Source organism: Atta colombica, unplaced genomic scaffold, assembly GCF_001594045.1.
Source record: "Atta colombica isolate Treedump-2 unplaced genomic scaffold, Acol1.0 scaffold9, whole genome shotgun sequence".
Lineage (NCBI taxonomy): Eukaryota > Metazoa > Arthropoda > Insecta > Hymenoptera > Formicidae > Atta > Atta colombica.
In genome coordinates, this window is record NW_017259583.1 from 4,659,038 (window position 1) to 4,669,030 (window position 9,993).

Here is a 9,993-nt window from a genome sequence, read left to right on the forward strand (position 1 = left end):
ATCTATATTACAAATATTATAATAAATAAACAAATTAATTCCTTTCTGGCTTACTGAGCATTCAGTAAATGGTACTAAATACAATCAATGTCTTTGGATAATATACCCGTGGAAATACTGTCGACCGCTTCAGATTGTTAACCGACAATTAAGTTCGACATTGTAGATAATTACTGTAATATCGAGGAGAAACAGTGAATGATCTCCAATTGATAAGCGATCGGTTTATCGCGATTCATTGTTGGCAATCGGCAGTCAACGCCACGCCCGCACGCATGTTACGCTTTTTCGCGATTCTATTCACGTGCGAATTGATTGCATACATCGTCCGACCGCAAAAGGCAGAAAAATCGTGCCATCGTGCCGACTGCGTTTCTACGCATACATGTACGCGTGCAAAAATACTCGCGCGAGGAGCCAACAGGTCGAGAATAGCGTCGCGAAAATATGTATAAAGCTGCGCTTTTATCTAACGTTAAGGTAAACGTATGAAGGGCGTTCCGCGAAGTGAGAAGAACCAGAATGAAGGCGGAAAGGCGGAAAAAAAAACGAAAAAAAGAAAAGAAATAAATATGGCAGGTGAATGCACGTGCATGCGGCGGCTCCAATTACGAATTCCATCTACCTAATGCATTTCCACTCCGCAAAACTATGGTCACACCCACTACGTGTCCTATGCACGTGTGCATTCTCTCTACGCGAACAATAAGGAAACCTCAGCAAAGAGAAAAAAACAAATACGATGGAAAGGGAGAGAAAGAGAGAGAGAGAGAGAGAGAGAGAGAGAGAGAGAGAGAGAAAGGAAAGAAAGAAGAAGAGAAAGGAGAGCCTTCGGCGTATTGAGATTGGATTTGCAAAATCTTTTCCCGTCTTTGCAAAGTGCCTCGTTCACGATAAATGGGGGTTTGCGATGAAGGCCGGATAGCTGCGAATATCGGAGAAAACACATGACAACAGAATTCAATTCGGCTAGCAAGACGTTCGTAAACTTTATAAATTACGACACCACCTACACCGCGGTGAAAATCCCGGAGGGCCGACGCGTACCTCTCGAAAACTAATCGCGAATCGATGCGTCGTTAGGTCCATTCTCACGCGAATCGCAACCAGAATGGACCTAGCGAAATCGTGTAGATGTAGTGACGTTCTAAGATCACGAAAGATGTTATTAAATCATAAAAGTAGATCGAGGACGAATTTATATAATGGCATTTCACAACTAAGCGGAAAAGTTTATTCCTCGGAAACATGAAATTGCACTTCTTCAGCGATTAATATAATCATCCATAGTTTAAATAATGGAACGCGATTATTCATTAACTTCTCGTTATATTTTTTTGTCATTATTGCGTGCATTACATTTACAAAAAAAACCACGTGTGTTAGTCACGCACTATACTAATCTTTTAGCATTGCTCTATCGATTATGCACAAATATCTTGTTCTATTTTCTTTTTCAAGCGCACAAGGAAAGAACGTTTTTCTGAAGTATTAAAAAATTCAACTAAATGCAGTTGAATAATTCAACTAAATCCTAAAAAAATATAGCTAAATGATTCAGAAAATAATTTTATTGGACTGTCAAAGTATATAGAATGCTGAAGTTGATTGCTAATGTTAAAATTTCTTGCAGCATTTCTCATACTCGCATTTCCTACACTGTCACACTGTTAAATATATCTATAGTGTAATTATAAATGGATTGATTTACATTTTAACACATATGGAGGTTAAAAATAACAAAATGTTATTTAACTTAATTATCATTATTCCTTGTTTGATATCCGTTAAATCTAATGTCAAATTTATGTTACTACTTCTACTTAATATAATTTAATATAAAATAGCGATATATTAAATGGATTATAGGAGTAAAGACTAAATTAAATTAAATTTGATACTCTAGATTGAACAGTATAGATATCAAAAAAGGAATAATAACTCGATCTCTTGATTTAAATAACATTTCTTTATTTTTAACCTCCATGTGTATTAAAATGTAAATAAATTGTTGTAATTAATTTCAAAGTAAATGTACGGATTTAGTAAATAATAAATTATTATTTACTATAAGTTTGAGCGAAATTAATATATTTTCTTAGTTTTTTTAGTTAAATTGTTTAACTCAAGAAAATGTATTAAATTTCGCTCAAACTTAATTTATTATTTACTAAATCCGTACGTTAATGTGAATGATGTTTACTTTGAAATTAACTACAAACATGAATTTATTTACATTTGTTTAACTCTATCGTTTCAGTCAAATGAACGATATATTAGGAGAGAACAATAGCGACCTATAGAAACGATTAAAAGTAACTCAGATTGGGTGGAACTTGGCATTATAAATTTAACAGTGTACATAATTATTTTAATTGTTCAATAAAATTATTTTCAGATTTGTATCTAGCTCAATTTTTAGATAATTAGCGAAATCATTCTTTCCGTGCAAGGTAGAAATCATTAAAAACCATCACGATAGATACACATGTATACTTATCCTGAGACACATAATCGAGAAGCCTCTTACAGTTTCATTCGACATAGTCTTCTGTTCCATGTCCTCGGGTTTTCTTAAGGGAAAATAATTCATGTTTCGCGCAGCGAGAGAGCCGAAATACATATACCGAAACCGAGAAAGTAACTTCTATCTTCCAATTGGCTGACACGATATTATGCAACCTCACAACGAAAAGCAATAAATCGCTTCCGTCTCGTAAATCACATTTCTGCTCCAACATTTCGGGTTCGCCACTTTCAAAGTATCTACGTTGTGCATACATACACAAACGCGCCGTAGAACCTTCAAAGTTCACGACGGAATTTCGAAGCGTGTCACATGAAGAGAACATTACATCATATATATTCCGTTGAGATGGCGTCGGATAACACACGATGCGTTCGCGAAGTGTAACGCTTCTCTTATCCTATCTTTAGTAACACTAGCAACTATTTCAGGTGCTCTACCGCTTTCAGATTCTACTCTCTGTCGCTCGTTTCCCATTAATTTTAACAAACTCGAATTTCCTTTATTTGTCAAACTGAATACCTAACCGAGATAACAATATGTAGTATCACGGAAAGTAGAATCAACAGAATAACAATTTACGTAATGTAGACAAAGTACATAAATATTTATTTTTCGTATCTCGAACTAAATTATTTAATAGAAGTTACATATACTACTGTCTTTTTTCATCTGAAATTCTATCATTTTTCTAAAAGCCTTTTCGGGTTAAGAATACTATATCCATTAAAATGTCGCGTGCCATAGTTTTTCGCCTATCCGTCTCGCCGTCCTTTCTCGCGTGACATTCGAAAGGTGCAACGACGTAACAATCGGTTTGCGTGCCACTCGTCGGCAGAACGGCGACGTCCTGAGTGCACCTTCCAAATTTAACGCGGGTCACATACCGCAGTGACACACACACACACACATACACATACACACACACACACACACACACACACACACACACACACACACACACACACATCTCCGTGCGACTGCGAGATATACGCGAGCTGAGAATATCATTGGTACAGATAGCATCGAACGGCGATGCAAAAGCGTGACAATAAATTATTGCAGATCCAAAAAATACGGAGGATTATTGTTCGTTAGTCGACAAGGGAAACAGCGGTGACGGCCTACGGAATTTATTTTTGGCGGTCAGCCGCAATAAACAAAATTGCGAAAACGCCTGCGGTTTAATCCGTAGACTTAAGGATGATCGATGATGCTTTACATCTTTTTGACATCGACACATTTTTCTGCGTTAAATAATTCCCTAACGGCAAAGATCGAATGGGATCGACCACGATTTCATCAGTTAAAAAATTGATTGTTTTACCATTAAATATCAATTGATTGTTTTACCGTTAAATATCAAAAGGGTATAACTACTCCAGTTCTGTTCATGATTGTATTTCAAGATTAAAAAAAATTTTGGCGATTTACAGAATTGGATATATAAATTTACTCTCTGAAATATTTAAACACTAAGATCGCTTTGATAAAAAAAGTAGGTTTATTTCTCGATTTATCTCTCTTAATGAATTTATATACAAAAGAGCAATAATAACTCTTGAATTAAATAACATTTTAATTTTCATGTATATCAAAATATAAGTCAATTCCTTTCTATTAGTTTCAGAATTCGTATTAATACATAATGAATTGAATTTAATCAAATTAATACAATTTCTTGAATTGTTACATAATAGTTGTAGTTAAATTAACGAGTGGCGGCCTGTAAATAATGAGTGAAATAATTAAAAATAATTCAAATTGGATATAATTTAACATAATGAATTTAATAATATACTGCAAATATTTAAAATCAGTTAATAACTTGACACTTTTTTCATTTACAGAAACAGAGATTACAAAAACAGAGGATGTAGTTTTGCATATTGTTATTTACTTTTTTATCCATTTTTTACATTAATTGAAGGAAAAAGAGTAAATCCAGATTCAACCCCAATTAAAAATCCATCTTGCCATTAAAAAATTAATTTACACACGCGATCGATCGCGATTGAAAAGTTGCGAACAAAAAGATCGCATGCGCTGAACCGATCTCGTTACACATAGAATCATTAGACGAGGTTTTGAACAATTAACCAGAATGCATGTGGCACACGATGCGTTATCGCACGCGTGTTGCCTTTCCCACTGCTTCGTCACGGACGAGAGATATAGACGCGTTAATTGTACCATCGGGTCACGCGGGAAAGCCTGCTGAATGATTATTACAGCGCTTACGCTCTCATGTGTTTTCGTCGGGCATTTTCCATGGCTGCAACACGCCTGGTTGCGAATAAATCGTAAACTCGACGAAATCGAGGAAGCGTACAGAAAATTATTTGGTAATGAATGAATTTTGGGAAATTTCGGTACTCCGCGCACACAGTTGTGTAGATAGTTCTATATATGAATCGAATAATATTGACTTTGCTCGCGCGCATACCCGACGTTGATGCACGAGTGTCCGATATTTTCCGCTTAAAACGAATGTTTATTTTGCTGATTTTTAATTTTATGCGTATCATATGCTATGTCAGTTTACTTAAATATACATTTCAAACGTGTCAGGATAGCTTCATTATATTTTATTTTTCCCCACACTATTGACAATGTCAAATAATGTATAGAGAAATTTACATTATTGTAAATAGAAATGCATATATTATAGAAATATATGCGGTATGTAATGTACACATATTTTTTTCTATATATATAAACATTTCTGTTTATAGTCCTATATTATGACCGAATAATATTGATTTTACTTTTGCAATCACATTAATCACATTGATGCATTTCGCTTATGCAATTTATTTGCATAATTCGTTTATCTCTATTTTATAATGCGGAAGGATACAAAATTTTTTTAATTACACTGAGAGAAAAAATTGTTCATTTGACTAAATTAATAATTTAATTGTTTTTATTTCTTTCGTTAGAGAATGTGTATGTATTTAAGTCCGATATAATATATGTTTATAAATGTATGTTTATATAAAAACTTTTTCTCAGTGTATTTAATTTCGATTTTGCGCGGTCATTTGTGTGCATTTACGCATCCACTCATTCTTGTCAAAAAAATTTGTAACGTAATAGAGCTCGTGCATGCAATCTGCACATACTGGGGTGTGGCAAACTAGAGAGCTTGCGACATTAAAATTTCAGGGCGCATAATTTCAATGTAACAGCATCAATGATACGTAACGTGCAAGAGAATGCTACGCGTCATGTTACGTGGTCGTGATACGCAGTCGCCGTGGACCCTCCGTGCATTCTAATTAATACATACATAATTCACGTAATTAATATATGAATGTAATCACGTTCCGCTGTTGGCCCTGTCCGACCGATCATAAGGACAAATAGCGAAGGGAAACAACATCTGACTCCGCCTGTAATTGTATCACTCTGTGTTTCGAAACGAAGTCACTTCTCTCCAAGGAGATTTCGCCGACACAGTTAAATTTATGGTAACTATATTCTAACGAAATCAGCGCGAGTCACCGTGGGAATTCACCGACGAACAACTTTTACGTAACGAGTCATCATTAGTTGTCGCCAGATTAGCCTTCAATAAAACATCGGATTAATCTGTCGATTTTTGCTATAAGCTCAATTTCCATTTTGTAATACGAAGAATTTTAAAGAAACTACAAGAGAAATATCTGTTCAATGTTAATGCCAGACAGTTGCATATTAATTTTCAGACAATTATATATTAATTATCCCGCCTCATTACAATTTTAATGTCTCTATCACAAAATTGCTTCTCAGTTGTCTTTTCACTTAACAATGTATTCAATAAAATCGGAGGCTTTTATCGAGAATCGATGTAACTGGTACATATTTCAACCTTCAGTTATAGAGTCAGTAACAGTTTCATACATGAAACATCGATTCGGTTCAATACGCTTTAATGTGTCAAAGCGATCTCTGCTTATCGTAGAAACCGCAGCTAGTGACTGTTCAAAATCAACCACGCAAACTATCAAGTTCCATCAAGATGAATGCTCATCTAATGAATAACATGATTATCGAGAAACAGATCGACCAACTATGACAGATGAACTTATGTTGGTATTATAGTTAATTGTCTAGTCGGCGACTTCCCGCAAGATCTTCCAAGCTATTCAGATCCATTATATTCAGTTCTATTATCTCAGTTAATACTAATGCTTCATATTGCGATTCAACTATAACCATTATCAACAAAAACTGTAACCATTATCTATACCTAATAAATGATTCGACTAGAAATATTTTATTCCAAAAACATATAAGTATAATGCTTCAATTATTGATATTGTACATGAAAAGAAAGGTTTTAGTAAAGTATTTAAAAAAGTTAGATAATATAAGTTAGATAATAGATCTAAAAATAATTTTATTGAACCATCAAAATAACTTAAGCTGGTTGTTGGAATACCTTGACCACAACTTTTTGCAGCGTTGCTCATTATACTAAATTTCCTTAGTAATTATTTTGGTGTAATAATTATTTTCTAACAAAATTATTTTCAGATTTATATCTATCTAAATATTTAGATATTTCAGCAAAATCGTTCTTTCCGTGTTTATAATGATATAATTAATATAAAAAGGCTTTTTAAATAGTTCTGGATATACAAAGTGTCTGGAATTTAAATGTCAAAACTTCGGGATGTGTAGGGGATCGATAAACTAAGAAAAAAGTTCTGTAGAGATATGCTCGTTTTTACTTCATTTTGGAGAAAATCGCAAAAAAAATAAAACGTAGTTTTCATTTTTATACTTTCTCATTACTTATTCACGTTGTATTTATTCACTTGCTTAATGTAAATATTGTTCAAAATGTTGGCCTCTTGCAGCAATACATCTAATATGGACAACTCGTGTTGCAGCTAAACACTGATCTGGTGATATTTGGTGTATTGCAGCTTCGATTTCTCAATTATTCTTTTGAGTTGATTGACAACGAATAAACTTCCTACTTCAGGACCTCCATACAAAGAAATCCAGTGGTATTAGATCAGATGAACAAGATAACCAAGATACTACTCCTTCATATCTAATCCATCATTGGAAAATGTCTGTCTAGCCAAGCTCGAGTAGTTCTGCCATAATAAGGATGTCCATCGAGTTAAAACCATATTTTAATCCGTTGCTGCAAGTGGATGTTTCTAAATAATCAAAGAAGTCAGTCTCCAAAAAATCTGTCTATCTGGCTGCATTTAATCTAATCTATCGGGTAAAAAAAAGGTCCCACTAGACAAAAATAAATAAAAAAGTTTTCACCTGAAAACGGAATTATTATTGTTTTCATGTATGATTTTAGTGACGTGTACGATAATACTTCAGAGGCAGTGCAAGAACGAAGCAACTACGTTTTGTCTTTTATGATTTTCTTCAAACTGAAGTAAAAACGAGTATATTTCTACAGAACTTTTTTTCTTAGTTAGTTTATCGCTCCTCTACACGCTCCTAAAGATATTTAAATTCCAGACATTATGTAGAATAGATATATTAAAAATAGATCTATTAAAGTTGAACAACATTATCTTTACACATGATTGAATATAATCATTATAACGACAGCTTTTATTTGACTATACTTCATTTTCTATAATTTACTTTGTTAAATTTTAGCACACAAACCGCATAGAATTTTTCTCTCACTTGCGGTTTATTGAATATTTAGTTAAATTTTGATGCAATTAATCTTTATTTTTCGTTGTTATTAAACTCTATATATATATATATATACACATACACAATTTTATTTTATATTCATAGAATCTGCGGCTCCTCTTTATTTCCACAATTCCCGATTATCCGCGAAATCATTCGATTATCTCTCGAGAAATGATTTTTCCCAGAACTCATTAGCTACTTTCTGAAGTAGCATCGCGCGATTTCGCTTCGTTTAGGTCCAAACAGACAGGTCGATTCCGCGGTTAAATTTCCCAAAGGCACAAAAGATCGCGCAGACATAAAACGATTATCGAGCGATCAGACCACAGGATAAACCGCCCAGCAAAGTTCAGCGGCAAGCAGGTAGATCGTTAATTCCGCCGGATTGCAGGCGAATGCCGGGGTCTTGTCACGACGGAATGCGCTCTCGAGACACACTCCGGGAACACTTGGAATTTAGACACGAGCTCGGCCCGAATCCGACATGAGCGGCCTTACTACGTAAGGAACAAGGCCGATTGACATAAAGGACCGTGAGGGAACGTGGCAGAGTTAATTGCAGTTCGAAACTGTCAAGATCCGAGAGGAGTTAGGTTACTTCGTTATTTGGCCTAGATCGTTCTCAAAAAATATTATAATACAGTGCATACAGTTATGTATTCATAGCCATATCGCGTTAAACATTGATTTAAACGTATTAGTCGTATCATGTTAAACATTAATTTAAACAAAATTTTCGTGTAATAGTTGTCACTTTGTTTCTCTATTAGCATTGTTAGCAATAACATGATATAACCTAAATATATTTGATTGTATTTTACGCGTAAATCGATAAGATTTATCCTATTGTCATAAAATTCGATGATACAACTTCAATAAAAGAAAAAATCCTGTTTTCAAATCCTATTCAAAGCGAATCTTGATGCCTAACTATCAGTTAAGCATCATCAGTAGATCCAGAAAGAGCACCGTAAGCGAAATTTTTTTAAAGTCAAAATAGAATATTAAATTATTATTTAAATTATTACATTGAAAAAGTATTATTGAAATGTATAATTTATAAAACGTTTAAATTATATTAACGTTAAAATTATATTAATACAAAAGAAGAATAACATAATAAAATCTACATTTTTTATCTAAGAGTTCCTTAAATTAAATTATATTTTTAGAATATTAAAATTATAATTAAGCATTTCAAAAATATTAAAAATATATATAACACTTTGTGCTATAAATATTTTTAAAAAAGAAAACTTCAAGAGAAGTCATGCTCCCCTCCCTCTCTCCCTCCCATGAATTCGCCAGTATACATATGATTTTCCAGTCTTTTACAACACGATGAATTCCGCATTAAATTTTATTATTTTAACAAATAAGATAACAGTCCTAATTACTGTGCCTGTCCTTATTAGTGTGCTTTTGTATTTTGATAAGTCATAAAGAAAACTAGCACAAATAAATAAAAAAAAAAAATTTTTTTTTGTTAAGTTAAATTAATGCTTACGATACTGAAGATAATATTTTAATTTTTGAGTATTAAAGTATTTTAAATAGTTTTCGAAAGATATGAGGAATTTATGTGAATCCAGTAATACGTACCGCAAGATTTTAAGCTTGTCCCTATAATATAATGTGCCCTGTATTGGCGCTGAGAACGTTGTATTATGATTGTACTTTAAAATAAATATAATTGAAATAATTATTTATGTATATTAACATAAACAATTAGCTTAAATTTATTATCTGTTTTAATAAGTAAAATAAAATATAATAATGTTAATATAATGTAT

General features: G+C 33.2%; 1 protein-coding gene across 1 annotated transcript in view; it reads right to left on the bottom strand.

Annotated features, from left to right (window-relative positions):
• LOC108693470 (RNA pseudouridylate synthase domain-containing protein 2-like) overlaps positions 1-9,993 on the bottom strand; it is a 120,583-nt gene that overhangs the window by 8,130 nt on the left and 102,460 nt on the right. The window lies entirely within an intron of this gene.